This window comes from Magnolia sinica, chromosome 5 (assembly GCF_029962835.1).
Source record: "Magnolia sinica isolate HGM2019 chromosome 5, MsV1, whole genome shotgun sequence".
Lineage (NCBI taxonomy): Eukaryota > Viridiplantae > Streptophyta > Magnoliopsida > Magnoliales > Magnoliaceae > Magnolia > Magnolia sinica.
The window spans coordinates 35,424,746-35,446,151 of NC_080577.1; positions in this window are offsets into that span (position 1 = coordinate 35,424,746).

Consider the following 21,406-nt stretch of genomic DNA (forward strand, 5'->3'; position numbering starts at 1 on the left):
TGTGGACATTTAACCAACAATGCCCCCAAGGAATAACTCACATAGAGCCAAACATATAATGGGCCCACGGCCCCACACAATGGCCCAATACACATCACTTATGGGCCTCACTCATGGGCCTTACATACATCACATCGAACTCCATACAAGGGCCTCGAATGTATCACAATGGGCCACGCCCACAGAGCTTGAATACATTACAATGGGCCTTACCCATATGCCACGAATACATCACAATGGGCCTTACCCATGGGCCTCACAAATGGGTCAACATATCAATGCAATTGGTCAACGGCCAATCAAATCCAAAATCGGTTCGAATTATTGAATCGCCCAAAATTGGTCTGCAAATAAAATCGAAACGAAATCGGAAATTGGACCGAAATCATCGCAAAATTCAGATAATCAAATCAATCGATATTTCAAATCGGGCAAATCGGACGAATCGGAATGATATAATCAAGTCAAATCGGGCTACGACAAATTCGGGATCATGATAATCGTCGGAAATCGTCACACATTCGGATCGATCGATAAAAGTCAAAATCGGCCATCGCTCGATAATCAAATCCAAACTGCAATCGAATGATCATAATCAAATCCAAAAATCGTCACAAACAATCGGAAATGATCGATAATCAAATCGGAAACGGTCACGATAATCATCGATCGATAAACAAAATCCAAATCGGCCATGGGATCGATCAATAATCAATCGATAAATTAGAAATCGAATCGATAATAATCGATCGGAATCGGTAAGAAACATCGATGATAATAAATCGGCAAATCGGGCACGAATCGGCAATAATCGTCCAAATGGTAGATAATCGGATCGAAATAATCATCAATTATCCAAATCAATCATGGAAAATGGTAAAACGTGGACATTAAACCATCATTACCCAAAATGTGGCCATTTAACCAACATTGCACCCAAGTGCCCGCTTAGAGCCAAACGTATGGTGGGCCCATGGCCTCACACAAGGGCCTAATATAATATCATGGGTCTCTTACACAACAGGTGGGCCATGGGCCTCAAAAACATAACATGTGAGCCCTACACATGGGTCTCATATGTATCAAATGGGCCACGTATCTGGGCCTCGAATACATCACAATGGGCCTCATCACGCATCAAGTGGGCTACATCAATGGGCCGCACCCAACGGGCCTCGCACAAATGGAAAATACGTCAAGTGGACCGCGTCCACGGGCCGCTCCACTGGGCTTCATATACATCAAATGGGCTGCATCATCAGGCCATAAATACATCAAGGCAGGCCTCGTAGATGGGCCACAAAATACATCAAACACTAATGATGATCAACACTGTCCAAACATTGTCCAGCACTGTCCATCACTACTTGTACGGTGTGGATGAAAGGAATACATCAAGGTGGTGTCCACGGTTCAGATGGAACCCACATAACTTACTGACGTCAATACATCAGTTATATAGCTGATGTAAAGTACACTAGCCAACCAGTTTCCATCCCAAGGTGGGTCCACACGTGTGGCCCACCAGTCCTGGTGAATGGACTGACGAAGGGGATTACACCTACCTCAAGATGTGCTGCACGGCCACTGTCCATATACGGATGGTGTGGATACAATATATAAATCTGGTGGGTCCCACTGTCCAGCTGGACGGTGAGGGTGCCACACGCACATCATGCAGGGGCCCCACATAGATGAACGGTGTTGATACATACACCAGCTCCAAAATGACATGGAATTTGAATGGATGGAGTGGATACTGCACATCGCAGTGGGTGGGGTCCACGTCCATGTACAGGACGACTTGGACGAAGCACATACATCTGGTGGGTCCCATGCTGCATTACAGCAGCAAGGCGTTGGTGTGGAAAGCCAGCCAATCCGTCAGCAGTGGGTCCTTACATGGGGCCACCACATACATGTATAATATATATATATAAATATATCAACGTGGGTCCCACATGGGGCCACCACGTATATATGATATATACACTTATTACATTATTAAAATAACATATATGTGCATTTTTTTTTTAATCGTGACAGCGTCCAGAGCATTCCAGCGTCCAAACCACCTGACGTTTAGATTTGTCTCAGTCCAAGACCAGACTCGAATGGATGGTGTGGATGCACCACACGTGTAGCAACAAGTGGGGCCCACGTGAGTGCAGCCCACCAAAATTTCTGGATCAAGATGATATTTATATTTTCCCATCATCCAGATCAGGCAGCAGGGCTGGGCCAATGGCTGGACGGTCTGAATCACACACACCCAAAAGGGGCCCCCAATTCCTCCCTAAATAAAACAACATCAAATGGGTCCCCCAAAGTGGGCCCAAATCATATCTTAAGAAATCCCCCACACATAAAAGTGGAAGATTTATAAAGATGAACCTTGATTAATTTTAAAGTTAAAGTCCAAAAGGATTTTATTTGGAGTGGACTTTGGATGGTGGGATGGAAAGTAAGAAGGTGGGAAAGGATTTTAGGAGATGATGTCACCCTAGGGTGACATCATAGTAATTATGTTTGTAGGGAAGTACAACAACAGGGATAGGTGCGTCCCGCGATCAAGCAATCAATGGCCGCGATAGTGCACGGGCCGGATCTCATAATCTGAGTGTCGCATTGACGCACGAGACGCATCGTTGGAACCGCGACGATGGTGCGGTTGCAATGATATAGGTCTCGGCTTGAGTTGGCTCGGATTTACAGGATATGACCCAAGAGCGTGCGTAAATGCTACCTGCGGGTTGTTGAAATTCGACTGGGAGGACCGCAAAAATTTACGGAACAGTACGGGCGAGAATACAGGTCTTACAGTTTCTCCTTAAGTAATGCCAATTCTTTCTAATGACTGAGGATTTCCAGAGCAATAATGACACTTCGAGCGGCTTCTAAATTTTTGGTCGAATCATAGAATTCTGATAAGCAGTCAAGGAGGAATTAAACATTGACGTGCGCGAGGTGAGCATAGTGAGCAAGAACAACCAAATCACTATCCTTGAAAGGCCATTGAGTTGGGTCTTTGAAAGCATTGATGATGACCATGAGCACATTTTTGAAGAGTCCTAACATAAGAGGTGATACTTTCTCTAATGAAAGTCCATCAAAGACTGTAGCCACTAAGTTAGAGCCCTCAGAACCACTCGGGGTTGGCATGATTGTGGCTGAATAAAAAAGGAGAAGAAGATTATGAGTTTAGGAGAAAGAGGATACATCAAATAAGAAAATACATATACGTATATATATGTGTACCTCGTTCAAGAACAACGACAAAAGTGGTTTAAGCAGAGCAAGTTGAAGGAACTACAGATCCTGGTATATCCGTAGTTGCAGCAACATTGAGAGAGAGTTCTTGAGCCTCTCTCATACTAGAATCAACAGTTGTTAGAGTTGGCACATTAACAGGGTCCAAAAAGAATTCTAAACTCTGAGCCACTGGTTGAATAAGGGAAGGACGCACCGTGAGAGATTTATCTGTACAAGGAGGGGAATCAAGTGGTGCAGCTATTATTGGCAAAACCTCCTCTATGCTGTGAAGGAGAGGAGCATCTTCTATTTCTATTTGAAGTCTTGACGATTGAGCCTCTATCCCTATTAACATCGGTACTCCATGAGCAGTCATGCCGGTGGTCTCTACGACACACGGAGAATATGCGGCGTCAAAGGAGAAGAAGATGTTCGTCCCAAGGGAATATCCATATTCTCCATAGTCGAGTTGCTCCTCTTCTCGAGAATCCATTGTGGTTGGGAGAGGAACATTTGGATCGGTTGGAATGTTATGAAACGGAGATTTAGCCCTGACATTGCCTTCTTCCCCAATGTCTACTTCAGTATCAGTATTCGCATTCGGCAAAGCATCTCCTTTATCAGTCAAACTTGTAGAAGAAGATAAATTGTCACTGTCAGTGTTAGCCAAATATTTTGAAGAATTGTCTTCCACCGATATCATCTGTTTTTTCTTTATAAGCAGCCTTCATAGGAAGAAGGCTTGTATTCTAAACCGGAGGAGTTGGTTGAGCCAAAGCTACTGGAGACAATGACTTAGCACGAGATCAGGTCATAGGAGATGTAGCAGCTTGATTTACATTAGGAGAAGTTGAGGTTGTAGTACGATGAGCTACTGGAGAGATTGCATTGTGGAGCCCATGGTAGTGTGAACAATATTAGAAGGAGCAGTAACGATCATAGGTTCTGTGATAGCAGGAGTGGTAAAAGTAGCATGAATAGGTTGATCTCCCCTTTCAAGAGTGGGGGAAGGTAGAGTACCACCCACAGTTTCAAACTCATCATGAGGAGTAGGTGGCTGTACTCCTCACTTTATCAAATCCAAAGGAGAGCCAAATGTAAACCATCCTTCCAGGGTGTTTAATGGCTTTATTTCTCTAATAGGCTCTTCTATGGAAATCTTACGGTAAAGTTGTCCAGAAACAGTAGCTTGATCTTTCTCATAAAAAGCCTTATTCCCTATTCTAGCCTATAGTTCCTCAAACATGGAGGAGGAATCCAGATGGGACGGTCCACTGGAAAACAATTGCATACTAAATAATAATGATGCACCCACCATCGCATCCAAGAGTATGAGGCTGTCACTCGATGGTTATATCCTTGGAGAACGAATCGAGAACCAAAGTTCCTTGTCAAAAGTTGTTTCCATATCAATGCCCAGTTATAGAGGCCAACTCCATAGCTTCGTATAATCCTGGTAACATCTTCTCCTATTTGTGGCACAGTTTGATCGTATCCAAATTGTCTGGAAAACTGGTTAGGGTAGTACGACTCTCTCCAAAACTCTACCCCTTCTTGTAAGGGAAGGCTATAAGAACGGATACATAAGAAGAAGGTTCACTCGATAGGGTCCAGATTGTTGTTGTCCTTGATATCCCTGTCTTCCACCTGATAATCTAAGTAGAAAGGAAAGAAGTCAATGGATTCCAGATTGTCAATCCTATCTACTATCCAATCATATGTTTTCTTTATCATTTTCCGCCGCTGGAAATGCCATAAAGGTAGATGCTCAAGGTGGACATAAGCTTTTTCCAGATCATTATATGTCCAAGGAAAGTAGATGCCTAACCAACCAGAGAAATAATGCCAAGGAGTGAAAGAAGATGAGACTCCTAGTGATGGGCTTGAGTAGTGTGTCGCAGCATGACCAAAAGCTCGCTATAGCGAGCATAATACAGGAGGAGCTAGAGAATATCTTTTTTTACCCTTTGCTATTACACCGGCCGCGACAAACAAAGTGGGTCGAATGGAGTCTGAGCTTTTTAAACTTAGAAGTACGATTAAGCTTAGCCAGTAGGCTAGGAAAGCAGTCAATTCAGTTTCAGCAATAAATTCAGCAGAGCCTCTTATTTTTTTTCGATTAGCTTCCAGTTCAGGACCGTGACTACCAGGAAACCTGAAAAGAGAAAGAAAGAAGGATTAGCAATTTATACAAATAAGTAGGTATCATGTGAGAGATGAAGAGAATGATAAGGATACTAACACTAAATATCTCAAAAAGTGTGCGAGCCAAGAAAGGGGTGATATCTTATGAATGTCTGGAAAATAAGACATTTCTTGGAAAAGTGCAATTGTTGAGGAAGTAATCTTGGGTATCCTGTTCGGGGCCACATAAGCGAATTCTTCATTCGTAGGAATATATTCGTCCAAGAAAGATCCAGTAATGGGTAAGCTAGCCATTCTAAATAAATCCCATAAACTGATGCTTACTTCCCCAACAGGGAGGTGGAAGGAATTCATGGCAAAAAACCAATACTTCAGAAAACCCTTGTAGATCATTGTATCTTTGTGAAAAAAATTCAGAGGTGGCTTCTATAGTGTGGTAGACTTTGGCTGCAACAAAGACATTTTCATATTTCTTTAAAATTGCTTTTGTCCACACGTTGTAGTATGGACGATCTGTCCAAAGACCCCGGGTTCTGAACTCTTCCTTACTCCACAAAGAGTCACGATGACGGAAGCGTTGTTGGATTGTTTTGAAAAAGTGGGCGGGGTATACATCGTGAGGATTGTAACATGGCATGAGGAAGCGCATGCATGCTATCTGCCCTATTTTCTGATCCAATTCTTTCTCCGTCAGGTAGCCTTCAAGAAGTTTCGGCTCTTTTATTACCCAGTTTGACACGTATAGAAGCCTATTTTGTGTCATGAAGTCAGTCGGCTCACTCTGAATTATGGAGCGATGGCGGTGGAAGAGCAAAGGGATGGTGATAGTTTCGTCCTTGTAAGGATTGTGGAATTTCATTACATCCGGATACGATTTAATCGAATCCCAATCGCTTTGGAAACGCCTTTGATTATGTTCTCAGATTTTCTCTTGGAAGATTTCATCTTTGCTTTTTCCCTTTTTCTTTTTTTGGAGAAGGCCGCAGTAGGGGAAGTCTTAATGGCAGATAATTGGGTGACATCCGTTCGAAGGTTGGTTGTGGACTTTAGCCAATTCTCCTAGTCTAACTCTTGTCCCTCCATTGGGGGTCCCTCTATTTCCCGCATTAAAATAACCGTTCGGATATGGTTGGATAGGTGATGAATACGGTCAGTAAAATTGATAATGACAGGGGCTGGTTCTTTGAAAAAAATAGAATAATCTTCAAACCTAGGCCTTTTGTGGGCATGGGACTCAGTTGGCTGAGGATCAGAGGGTCCTGCAGTGTTTACAGAAGTATGAAGTCTCTTTGATGAGTTGGCCATCAGAACCTGCACAGGGAGTTAATAGAAAAATCAGAACTAAAAAGAAGGATTTGTCAAAGTTAAAAAGTTGAAGATGAAGCATAGGGTCATTGTGCACCTGTCTTTGTGCGCAGAATGATAGAGTTGTTGTGCGCTCATCTTTGTGCGTAAAATGATAGAGTCGTGATGCACACAACTTTATGCACAGATTGATAGGGTCATTGTTCGATAGTTGTTGCACGCAAAAAGTTACCCATCCTTGTGCGAAAGCATTTATGCGCAGAGAGGCGTTATGTGCGGAAAGTAGTTGTGCGAGAGAGGTATTGTGCGGAGCACAATGAGGTTAGTGCACAACGATTAGAGTGAGAAAAGTAACTTGGCACGGTGTGCAGCAAAGGAGAAAGAATTAAAAAAGCAAAGTATTGTATTTATAGGTGAAGAATGGCTTGTTGTGCGTTAACTGTTGTGCGCCCATAATATAAAGAATGACTGTGTGCTAAGGGTTTGATAATGTGCACACAGAGGAAATGAAAATAGGAGTGGTGGTTAGAGTTAATTTTTAATTATTATTGATCCTACATTATTTTATAGGTATAAAAAGAATTCAGGATCGAGGGGGCATCTGTTGAGGCATGAAAGAGAGAGAGAGAAGAATGCAGTAGCCATTGTGCAGAAATCAGCCGTTGTGCGGAATTCGTCATTAAGAAGTATATTATCACACAAAGGAGTCTGCACGAAGGAATCCGCGCAAGAGCAGTGTGCACAAAGGAGTCACCGTACAAAGGGATCAGCACACAAAGAGGAGCACACAACAAAGTCCACACAAAGAGGAGCGCACAGCAAAGTCCGCACAAAGGGAGGAGCGCGCAGTGCTTACGTGGCACATTCACACGTGTGAGAGGGCTATAAATACTCCTCGACCCGTCTAAAGGGGTCATTAGCAAACAATTGGAGAGGAGTAGGCCAAGGAGAGAGGAAGGTAGAACCTGTTGTCCGTTGTGTGGAACAATCGTTGTGCGGTGCACAACGCTCGCTATGCACAAAGGCCTTTAGCGCACAAAGGCCTCTAGCGCACAAAGGCTCTGGCGCACAACAGGCTCATTGCATAATGAACTCTTTAGTTTACAATGGCCTTCAGTATAATACTTGATATAATCAAATATTTTCTTCATATTACAATTTGTAAACATTCTATTTTGGAATCAAAGGAAAATGGGATGTAAAAGAACTTGGAATAAATAAATGAATAAAGTGACTATCTTTCTTGCCTTCTTCTGTTAATCATAAAGTGAGTAAAATTTCCCAAACAAAAACCCCTTTGTTTCTTTTCGAAATAGCGTGAGCTCGCGCAAACACCCTTATGGGTTGCGCACATTCGCACAAGGACATTGTGGCTAAGACAAGTTGGAACCTTTGTGTCGGACTGCGTAACAACATGATGTTGCGCAGACTCACGTAAAGGGTATGGGGTGTTGCAAGCACAGGCCCAATGGTGATTTGAGCAGGATGACATGGTCGGCTAAGATTTGATGAAAGGTGGGCCCACGGCACAGATATTAAGGGCTCGCATGTGTGGATGCCCATAAATACCCCACTCCCTCTCTCATTTGGGGGATCGAAGATTTTGAAGGAGCGTCAGGGTTCGAACAAAGAAGAGGAATCAGAGGGTATAAGGAGAAGAAGGAGAGGAAGAAGAAGAAGGGGATCTGGTGTTGTTGCGCTGGGCCGCACAATAGCATGGTGTTGCACAGGCCTACGCAGTAGCACAGTGATGCGTGACCATCAATGTTCGAAGAAACGAAATGTTGCCGAAATCTCTGGATAAGATGCAATCTTCGATCTTACTTTCACACAAGGACATGAACTCAAGGAGAGATCAGATGATCGAATTTGCACAACATTCCTCTTAGTGAGATGATCAATTCGTAAGCCGAAATGCTGCCGGATTTGATATCCAGATTTGACATTTGAATTCTTTCAATACTTGTATTCTGAATATTGTATCTTAGAATCAAGGGAAATCAAAGGATGTAAATGAACTCAGTATGAATAAATATGATGATTGTTCTCCATGTACTCTCTCTGTTATGATTAAATAAGATAATCTCCCAAATCGAAATGCATTTGTTTCTTGTCGAAACAATAGTGTAGCATATCATCAAATAAAAAGTAACAAATACTATAGAAAATAGTGTATCAAAGAGTGTATAAAGTCACACCAAACCATCAAAATATAAAGTTATTACAAAACTAGTAATAACAAAAAATAAAATAAAATCTCACCCTGACTAAGAAGAGGATGGAGCAGGCATCGTAGGATCATTAATCTTCAAAATCCTACTAAATCGATGAAAGTACCTTTTAATGTACTTCATGTTCTTTTTCTGAGTTTGAACCAATGATTCTTAAGATACTTGCAAAGCATCCACTTTCTCCTCTAAGGCTGAAAACCTCTCATAAATTTGAGAGGGATGGTAGTCAGAGTCAATCGGATCTTCAAAAGCTTTCAAGTTATAAAAAATGTCATCCATATTAATGTCTGCTTCATGTGTTTCTTCCTGATTACCTCTTTATTTAGGAAGAGGAGATAACTGCATCATGTTAAGATTTGCATTATTGAATGGTAGTTCAGATTCCGGTACTTTAAACGAATGAATTTGAATGTGATATTGTAAAGCAAGAGAAGACATAAGATGAGCAAATGAAATCAAGCCATGTTTAAGATGTAATCTATACTGAATGATCATGTAAGTAATCAAGGAAGGAAGACAAATATGAACACTTTTGTCAACAACATGACCAACTCTAACCATGAAAGGAGTAAGATCAATCTTATTCTCTACCCTTGGATAAACGTTTGAAGTGGAAATTTGATGAAGGACGCGGTATTTGGGAAATAACTTACAAGTGGGTAGGGTGTTACCAAACCTCCGTTCAGCATTAAAGCCATATAACATATGACTACTAGCCTCTTTCTCATAAGTGTTAATTTTATCTGAAAAAGTGGAAATAGGTATCTCATCTTCCACCATTTCTATTTCCAGCGTATAGATGGTGGAAGGTGTTATGGTGATAATTTCTTCCAAAAATTTAACTTTAAAAAATAAATCATCCAAAGAAACTTCATAAATATAAGAGTACATGCCTTAAACAATGGACCAGTAGGCTGTCTTGTACCATTGTAGGATTTTTTTTCCCATCCAACCTTAGAAAGGAGTTCAACAAGACCAAATTGTGCAATATGATCAACATTAACTGAGTGCTCTATGATTATGCTCCTTGTTCTAAAATCTCATACATTTTTCGAGTAATGCTTAGGTGCTCATAGGGTCCGCACATTGCGAGGACCTGAACGGGATGGGGAACCCACTTGAACCTTGCGTACAACACATTTAGATCATAGTTCCATACTATAAAACAAAGAAAAATCACAAATAGATACTAGAACAATGTAGATCATATTTTGGAAAGAACCCAAAAGAAAATGGTTTTTATATTCATGAAAAATGATAAAATGTAGATAATCAAGCAACTAAGAACTTAAATTTGGAAGAAAAATATTTAAAATCGACTTACAAGAGAGTTGGGAAGATAGGTTGGCCAAATGAAGCACCAACGGACCGAAGAAAAAAAGTGAAATGCGGAAATAGGGTTTTCCCCCTTTATGATGCATTCCATGCCGATTCAGCTAGCCCAAGCATATACTTGGTTGGCTGAATAACTCAGTCAGTGTCGGCTAGCCGAATTTTTTTTATTATATATATTTCCAATTTTCTTTTCTATTCATACCCAAATTATTTTTAAGTGAACAATACAGAATAAATGCAAAAAGAAAAGTAAAAACAGGATTATCATTATTTAATAACATATAATATAATATAATATCATGCTTTAAGTTAGAGAACTTGACACTATCATGTGGCTTAGTCAGGATATCTGCAAGTTGCTTCTTAGTTTGAATGTAATCCAGCATGATAGTCTTATCTTTAACCAATTCTCGTATGTAATGATATCTTATGTCAATATGTTTTGTACGAGAATGCTGAATTGGATTTTTTGATATATTTATCACACTAGTGTTATCGCAATATAAATTCATCATATTTTGTGTAATTCCATAATCAACTAACATATGTTTCGTTCACATAAGCTGAGTACAAGCATTCCCTGCAACGATGTATACTGCTTTTGCAGTGGATAATGATACAAAATTTTATTTCTTGCTCAGCCATGATATAAGACAATTTCCTAAGTTAGCAGTACTCATAGCATATCTGATTATCCATTTGACAACAAATAAATGAGATTCCTTATGGTTAGATTGAGATCTGGAACAAATGCCAACACAAAAGAAATATCAGGTCTACTGGCAGTTAAGTAAATTAGACTACCAATCATGCTGCGATAAAGTCAAGAATCAACACTCTTACCTAATTCATACTTTGATAATCAAAGTGTTGTACTCATAGGAGTATTAAAATTCATACCATTTTCAAATCAAAACCTCTTTACTAAGTTCACTGCATAGTTGGTTTGGGAGATTAATATTCCATCTTCGAGTTGTTTGACTTGTAGTCCAAGAAAGTGATTTAGCTCACTGACCATACTCATTTCTAATATGAATTTCATAAGATCTGCAAACTTAGAAGAGAGATTAGCATAAGTAGATTCATAAATAATATCAGCGACATAAATTTAGACAGTCAAGATTCATCATTATATTTTTTGACAAACAGAGTTTTGTTAACACTACCCATTAGAAAATTATGACTAAGAAGAAATTTAGTCAATTTTTCGTACCATGCTATAGGGTCTTGTTTTTAACTATAAAATTCTTTTTTTAAAGACGGTATACATGATCAGGAAGTTTGGGATCATCAAAACACTTTGGTTGTTCAAAGTAAAGTTTCTCATTTAAGTCACCATTTAGAAAAGAACTTTTAACATCCATTTGATATATCGTGAACTTTTTATAACAAGCAATGGAAATAAATAATTTGATAGATTCAAGGCGCGTAACTGGCACTAAGGTTTCATCAAAATCAATACCTTCAATTTGAGTATTACCTTACACCATCAGTCATGCCTTGTTTCTAATAATGGTACCCATTCCATCAGATTTATTTTTGAAAGTCTATTTTGTTCCAATCACATGTTTATCAATTGGTCTTGAAATAAGAACCATACATCATTTCTTACAAATTGGTTCACTTCATCTTGCATGGCCATAATCAAACTTTCATCTGCTAGTGCCTCAGCTACATTTGCCAGTTCAGTTTGGGAAGTGAAGCAAACATGATTGCATACATTTTTAAGTTGTCTTCTGGTTTTGACACCAGTATTAGGATCACCAAGTATTTGATCAGTCGGATGGTCTTGACTAACCTTAACTCAATATTATCTAATTTAGATGATGGTTCTGGTTGATTAACTAAAATGATATCTTTATCGCCATCATCTTAATAAAAATGGGAATAATCGGTTGATCATCAATTACAACGTTTATAGATTCTTGTATAAGACCAGTTCTTTTATTTAAGACCTGCTATGCTCGACTGTCTAAAGCATATCCTACAAATATTTACTCATCACTTTTAGCTTCAAATTTGCCCAAATTTTCTTAGTCACATAAAATAAAGCATTTCTTTCAAAAGTATGAAAATACTTAATAATAGGCTTTTTCTCAAAGCATAATTCTTAAGTTGTTTTACTTTTAGTTGTCATAATGTAAACATGATTAATTATACAGCATGCAGTACTCATAGCTTCAACCCATAAATTTTTTTTGGTAATTTCATGCTATTTAGCATTACGCTAGCCATTTCCTATAAAACTCTATTTTTTTTTCTTTCAGCAACCCCATTTTGCTGAGGTGTTTTTAGAGCAGAAAATTCATGTAATATGCCATAGTCATTACAGTATTTCTCAAAATTGTTATTCTTAAATTCAGTTCCATGATCACTTCATTCTTATCACAAATAATTCCTTTTTTAGTTTGGATGTGCTTTATAGGTTTTTTGACTTCGTCAAAAGCATCTGACTTTTCTCTTAAAAAGGCTACATGTGAATATCTAGTGTAGTCATTAACTATAACTAGGAAATATTTCTTTCTGCCTCTAGTCTCCATTCTATTTAGTCTAACTAAATCCATGCGGAGTAGTTCAATAGGCCTTACAGTGGCTAAGGAGTTCACTTTTTTGTTGTTGGAGCATAAATTGATTAAAGAAGAAAGAATAAAAGTGAAGAAGAAAGGAATCAAAGAAAAAGTTGAAGAAAGCAGCAAGTTGTGTGGGTGTACAAGTTGCGGAGAACAACAAGTCACGTAGAAGTTTAGAGTTGTGTAGGACCGCACAACTCATCACAGTTGCACAGTTCCACGCAACTCATAAACGTGGTATTTGTGAAGTTGCCCTCCGTGGAGGCGAAGTGCGATCCATGGCACAAGATTCAAGGGTTTACATGCATGAAAGCCTATAAATACCCCCTACCCCTTCATTTGAGGGATTGGATTGGCTAAAGAGAAGACTTTGATACCTCTGACAGGTATTGGAGAGAGCAAGGAGAGAAGATGAGGGCAGGACCGCACAATTGGGACAAGTTGCGTCGGCCCGTGCAACTCAACAAGAAGTTGCGCGGATAGCATAAAGAGAAGCACATATGCGATTTTATTTTCATAATATTGCATTTTTCTGAATGATTTCAGTATTCCATTACACTATTAATGAATGAAGATGCATAGAAAGAAGACTCGCACAACTCTTCTCTTATGAAGATATGAATAATATGAGTCGAAACGCTGCCGAAATCGACATTGAACTCATTTAATACTTGTATTCTTTGACCATAAATATTTTATCTTGGAATCAAAAGATGAGAAGGATGTAAAGGAATTCAGAATATATAAATAATATGTGATGAATGCTCTCTTCATTCTTTCTTTGTTATTATTTAGTAAGATAATCTCAGATAATCCCCAAATCAAATACTTTTCATTTCTTGTCGAAACAAAATGGCAACTCTGCTGGGGAATTTTATCTTACTCAATATTAACTTAGAAACTATTTACAAAATTTCATCATAGTTTGGCATCATATAGATGCCAAAATGGTGACTCTCAGCGGGAACATCCTCCCTTTCATCTCCAAGATAAAATACATCTTTATTTAGATATTAATTGATATTGTTTTGTGTCCTTTGACAAAACTACAATATAATACATACGTTCAAGCTACAACCAATGGCAACCATTACAAGCAAGACGATCTTTTACTTTACGCCAACTGGATTTTTGGTAGAATATGCTGGTAATCAATCTCTGAGCCATAAGAATTAGCCCGTATTGAGTGAAAATGACAGGTCTTGAGCCTCCACCGGAGTCATAGCTGTTTTACCATTGGCGCAAGAAAATACTGATGAATGGGTTGTCATGTCACGCTGAATATCAAGAACCCAAAATGCTACGATTGTTAGAATGACTCCATCACCACAGAAGATTAGAGGATCGGTGATAAGGAATGCAATCAGAAAGAACCCTGCACTTGCTCCTTTGGCATTATACCCAGGAAAATATCCTTTCTTTTTGACATCGCAGGATTTTCTAGCTCTACCTGCCACAAGCATTCGATGGACAAGGAAGAAGAAAAGCAAATCACCCATGAAAAATCCATCAATCTTCGTATCTCCTCAAAAGACACTTCCTCAAGTCATGTCGCAATCAGCTGAATTCTGTGGAAGTACAAAAGTGCTAAGTGAAACTCCTCTCTCATTAAGCCCTATTGTGTTAATACATTCCTACCCCACTCTAACAACCACTTTATCAGGAAATGGAGAAGCTGCCATATGCATGGCGGAGACAAGTCAAAGTTCTCTACCGACTGCTGAAGATCGTATAGCCTAAATGGTGCAAGCACAGAGAACATTAATGGAGGAATGCAGGAATCTCAGAGAAGCCTTGGCCACTCTCGCGCATAATGTAGCTCAGATCACAGCCCCTCTAATGATGGCTGCTATGAATGAGCACGAACAGTAGCCCAAAGGCTCACAACAACCGAGAGCGAGATCGCATGGATCCGCTCCTGCACTAAGGGAAATAACTCAAGAGGAAATGTGACAAACAGTTATAGAAGCTGTAAAAAAATGAGATAGAGTGCGAGAATATTGGAAGATTCCATTACAGAACATCGTACCTGAGGGAAGTGGAAGATCTACTATTCTCCGCCAACTTCAAACATCCAGACTTTCAAAAATTCAACGGGGATGGATCTCTAAATGAACATCTCATGCACTTCATCATGACAATGGGTAACTTCTCCACCATCTCACAATATTGTCTGCGATTGTTTGACTCTTCTTTGATAGGAAAAACATTTTAATGGTATTCTAATTTGGCACCGAAATCAATACAAACTTGGGAGCAGATGCAAGACCCGTTTATGTCAAATTTCTTCTCGTCAGATCGCGATGTCAATATTACTAAATTGGCTTTTGTGAGGAAAATAGAAAATGAACTCGTTGAGAAATTCATTGATAGATGGAAAACTTTGGGAGCTTCATGTAGACAGTTACCTGAAGAAAAGAAAGAGGTGAAGATGTGCCTAAACTTCATGGAAAGCAGAATTGCATTCGAACTCAGAAGTGCCAACACAGGGACCTTCCTAGACCTCGCTACAAAAGCACATGCATTAGAATTAAAGGCCATGAAAATGCCAATGTTTCAAAGAAGAATAGAAAGAAGAGGACCAAATAGTTCAATAGTAAACGTTGTTGATAGAGAAAAGAAAAGAGACACCTTTCACAATATACGTGAGACAAAAATAAGAGAAGATTCAGACCATTATAAAGGCCGTGTAAATGATAAGCGACCTCGATTATATGATTCTCACAAAGGATATTTTTTCGAGAAGAAAGATGTTTTGCCAATGATGGAGCAATTATTAGCTACTGGAACTATCAAGTTACCTCAGCCCAAATACCTAGAGGAAGTTAAAATGACAAAAGAAAAGAATTATTACCGCTATCATCGTTTCCTGGGATAGCCTATAGAAGATTGCTTCACATTAAAAGATATATTACGAAAAATGATAAAGCAAAGTGAAATAGTAATAAAAAAGGATTTAAAGAAAGACAAAAAAGTAACCATAAATGTGACATCTACAAGAGATTCGTAAAAAATATTTAAAGGTAAAGAGAAAATTGATATGACAAGAGAACTGCCACTTGCAATACTTCCTGCAATGGGTTTTGACAAGAATATTCATTATTATTCATAGCTTCTTGAACCATCCACTGAAGAAATCAACCCAAACGACTTAGCTTCTATCTGCCAATGAGAAGATGAACCGATCAAAGAATTCATCAGTCAATGGACAATCCTGGGGGCATCATGCCCACAACTTGTGGAAGAAGAAGAACAAGTCAAGCTGTGTATAGAATGCATAAGACTAGATAATGCATTAGGTCTTATTAGTCTAAATATATAGACCTTTCAAGATCTAATCGTAAAGTCTTGCAATCTAGAAATGGTCAGTGCAAAGGTGTTCAATTCTCATATGAGTCGGCTGTTTCAAAATCTTAAAAGAACTTCAACCGATATTGTTGAAGAAGAAAGAAAAATGAAAAATTGTTAAGATGAACAAAGAAACTCTGGTAAAGGAAAAATGAGTGATCCCACAAGTAAGAAGGTAAAGAAAGGATTCAGATGATTCAAGAACTGCAGAAAGTATACATTTAAAGAAGACGATATACTTCCTATGATGAACCAATTGCTAGCCATAGTGAAAATTAAATTTCCATGGCCAAAGCGCCCAAAAGAAATTATTACTATTATCATTGTTTTCTCGGACATCGAACTAAGAATTCCTTTGTCTTAAAGAATATTTTATAAAGAATGATCGACAATGGTGAAATTGTCATAAGGAAAATGTATGATATATGAAAGAAGGTAATGGCGTACAATCTTGTTTAAAGATAGTCATTTGAAAGAAAAACAACATTCTAATATGGACACGACTCTTCATATCTTTGTGATTGGGATGTGAAGCTGCAAGACAAGTATATTCACAGAACTGGGGGAAAATTGGATCCTAAATGGGATGATTCATACATAATAATAAGGCATCGGTATTGTTGTTGAGACATAAAAAGAGAGAAAGATAGCAGATATGCATTGTGCTCAGGTCATTGCGCACAGATTGTCATTGTGCGCAAAGCACTATTGTGCAAAGAAGGTCATTATGCGTAGATAGTTATTGTGAGTAGATATTCATTGTACGATAAGAGGAGTAAAGCCCGCGCAAAGGACTCCGCATAATGAAGGCCGCGGAAAAGACTCCGCATAATGAAAGTCGCGTAAAGGACTTCGCACAAAGGCTACGCAAAGGACTCCGCACAATTAGGGCCACGCAGAGGATTCTGCACAGTGACTACGTGGCATGTTCGCACGTGTGAGAAGGCTATAAATACCCCCGACCCGTCAGTAAGGGGTCATAAGCAGCCAATCAAGAAGCAGAAGAAGAGGGAGAGGTAGAGCCCGCTTGCATTGTGCGGGATAGGTGTTGTGCAGCGCACAACACCATCGTTGCACAAACACTGTTAGTGCACAACAGATCCGAGTGTATAACAGATCTGGGCGCACAGCAGATTTGGGCACACAACAGATCTGAGTGTACAACAAATCTGGTCGCACAACACTATTAACAGGCACACAACAGTGTTCAATGTTCAGTGCACAACAGTCTACAACATATGGTGCTTCCAGCACCTATTGCTTTAGTACAGGAGAACTTTTTTATTTATTATAAGTCATGAACATTTTGTTTTTGGAATTAAAGGAGAAAAGGATGTAAAAGAACTTGGAACAAATAAATAATGTGATTGTCTTCTTTGTCTTCTTCTGTTAATTATTAAGTGAATGAAATGCATTTGTTTCTTATTCGAAACAAAATGGCGACTCTGCTGGGGACTTTTCTTATATTCACTTGAATATTAATTTAAGAACTGCACGGGAGATAATCTGTAACAACCTTGGAAATTTTTTTGTGCTAATCTTTCCTTAAGTAGTTGTTTTTGGGGTAATTAGCGCTTTACTTGATTGCTTGTGAAATTCGCATCAATCACTTTAAATTGTATCTGCATGGCTCTAAACGTGTAGATTAGTGAGCGCTACGTTACTCTGAAATCTGGGATCCATCGCTAAATCCAATTATTCTGGGGATTTTTTGGAAGATCTGGATCGGACCTATACCGCGCGTCGAAAGTCCGATGGCGATGATCTTAGGCTGTTGCGGTCACTGAGTTGGGCTTGGTCTTCACCTCAAAAATCAAGTCGATCTGATGTTCTGGGTCGATTTGGTTGAGCTCGGAGTGAAGAGTGTGAGAACGGTTGGAATTTAATAAGCTTTTATTGAAATCTGAGTCGCTTGCGCGACGATTTTAAGCATTCTGACCGTTGGATTCTGACCCAATTTCACCCTCTGATCAGGATGGTTGGCCCAGGCATATCCTAGTGCTTGTGGACCTGATCGAGATTTCGTGACCGTTGAATTGAGTGTGGTCCGCCACGGCTGATCTGAAGAGCCGGTCGGTACGAAAACTCAGCCTGACCTAGATCCATGGTCAATGAGCTTAAGTCCGACCTTTCGTGGTTATAGGCCCACCAGAAGTGCTTTGTTGGATCGAGAAAGGCGTGCTTTGGTTATAACCTAAGTATAACTTGACCCTGGGTTATTTCCATCATTTTAAGGCCTATATATAGTCCTTAAACCCTAGCTCTCATTTCCATACGAATTTTCTCTAACCCTAGCTTGGAGAGAGAGTGGAAAGGAGAGAGTTAGTGAGAGAGATTGGTTGGTGAATCATCTTGATTCTTCCTTGTTCTTCTTCACCTTTGAACCTTCACTTTGAATCGTTCCTCTGACGATTCTGAGTTCTTTTGGGGTAAGTTAACCTAACCCTAACCTGTGTTAGAGCTTAGATTAGACTTGGTGTTGTTGTATCTCATTTCTATCCTTATTTTAGGGTATTCTAGCGCCGTTGACGAAGACAACTCGTCTAAATCAGTTCGGCGGTTCTTTCTTCGCTTAAGGTGCGGACTTTAAGTGTATAGGTTATGGTTTTCAAGGCTTTCAATCCCAGTTAGTGATTTATTCTTGTTATGGATGAGATTTCACATGTCAAATGTTATGTTTGCATTGCTTTCCTGATATGCATGTGCTATATTGAGATTTGTGTATTCTAAGTGTATTTATAAAGTACCGTATACGTATAAAATACGCACTTGTGCTTGCCATGATTATTGGTCATGTATGTATGCTAGATGCATGTATGACAACTCCTTGGTAAAGGGAATTGCCTAAGTACATGTATTCCAACATACGTCATGTATGTTGTTCCTTGTATGCTAAGTGTTTGTAGAAATGCATGAATGGTCTACGTGTAACTGATTACACTAAATGCAGGCGTTGAGAAGTGGTTCTCAATACTTCTATGGATGCGCATGATTTCCTTTATGCATTTACATTCCAAGTTATTTAAATTCAAGCATTCCTATGCTTACATTTATGTTAAGTTGATATTCTTCAGATGTGTATGCACCATGATTTGAGTGGTTGTTCCATTACTGTTTTACATTCCATATAAATATCGGTAGTAGTGTAGGATATTTGGGACTATGCCTTAGTCCAGGAGATCGGTAATTGACCCTATATTCGTGGTTGAGATTGCTTTCGCCACGTAGGACGTATTAGACGAACCCGAGCCGTATTAGAGTTGGCGGCAGTGGTTTGGCCACGCGAGTGTTTGCGCACTCTATGTCGCTCAATTCAACGTGCGCTCGTGCTCGTCAAGGTCGTCAAGTCACCCGTTTGGCCGATGTTTGTTAACCATGTCTGGACGCTCCTGCTTGCATCTGGGGTACCGAACTTACCAGTGAAATCCTAATAACCATGGTACCGATCCGCTAAGACTCATGAGCCGGACATGGTGGTATGGGACACCGTGGTCGAGCCGTCGGCCTACGCTGGGTGACGAGCCTCCCGTAGTGACCAAGTGAGCAACTTAACTCGTGAGCCGATTATGGTGGTATGGGACACTATATTCGTCTTTGTCGGCCTACATTGATTGGTGACAAGCCCTTTGTAGTGACCTCGAGCATACCGGATACCGCAAGGAGGTGACGAGCCGATCTGTGGTAGTAAGGGCATGAAAGGCGTGCATTGATTGGTGACGAGCCCTTTGCTACGACCTTAAATATAAAATCGTATGAGATGTCTAGGATTGACGACCCTAGTATGGATCACTGTTTGGATGGTGACATGAGGACGGTATCTTAGTTTCCCAATCTGTTGTGTGAAATGGACTAATAACAACTTGGTAATCATATCCATGCACCGCATTTGCATGTGCTTTGTAGATGTGGCGCACTTTGAGGCGATGTCATGCGTAACGTAAGATGAAGACGCTGAGGGTGTACGCGTGAGGGCACGCATCATACCGCATTCATACTTGCATTAATAAGAGTACTTAGGATTAATTTAATTGTCCTCCTTTATCATTACTGTTTGATTGAACCGATAACATGTAACCAGTGCCTTATTGTTCCACCGAGTTGATCACTCACTCCCACGTTTCGGGCGGTGTTACACACCCACCGGACTCTTAGGCCCTGATGTTGCAGATGTGGATGCGACGTCTGAGGCAGAGCGGGAGCTGGATGACGACGAGGCTGCCTTCTCCTATATGCAGTTTTCAGACGGGTTCTAACAAGCCTCGGTCTGTTGCGCGGGATCTATGGGATTACTATTTTGGGAACTGAAATGATGTAACTTGTACTTATAATTTTGATGAATAACACTTTTACACGATCTGGTTGTATATGTAATTCAGGGGCTTACACTTGTACACATATTTTACTATAAGTCTTCCGCTTGCTTTATTCACTTATCCCTGAATCATATCTGCGTTTTGGCTTAATCTATCCCATGTTTATGTGCTAATACAGTCAACATACATCATTCATTAATTATGTTGCATAAGTGATGTTTTGGAACTCGGGAGCTGAGTTATGCTCGACCCCCGAATTTCAGGGCGTTACATAATCACAACTGTTTCGTGCCTTCAAGGCGCCAAAATGGCAACTCTCAATGGGAACATCCTACCTTTCATCTCCAAAATAGAATATGACTTGATACAAGTACTATTTTTTTAATCGTTTTGTAAATGTGGGAGATTCAGGAGAAAGAATATTGTAACCAACCAATCAATGGCAATCATTCATGGAAATACAGTTTTCTACTTCACTACGATAGGGTTTGTCGTGGAGTATGCTGATAAACAAACCAGATACTGTAAAGATAAAGTGGTACAAGCAAGCAAATAGAATCACGGGCAGTTGTCACAATTGTAACTGCTTCACTAGTAGCACAGGGAGAAAGAGAAGAATGGATCGTCGTCACTTACAGAAGGACAAGGACCTAGAACGTCACTGCAGCAGGAACATATTCACCACTGAGAAAAGCTAGGGGGGCGATAACATGAAACACAGCAAGGAAACATCTTGAACTCGCCCTGCCGGTAATCTACCCCACACAAGTGATGATTCCTTCAGCCATGCAAGATTTCCCTACTTTACCTGTTAAGAGCCTCCGATGGACAAAAGAGTAGAAAGGGAAGGCTTTACTAACAAGCCCACTAGGATCCACATCTCCAATCTCTGTCTCCCTGCTTAGCC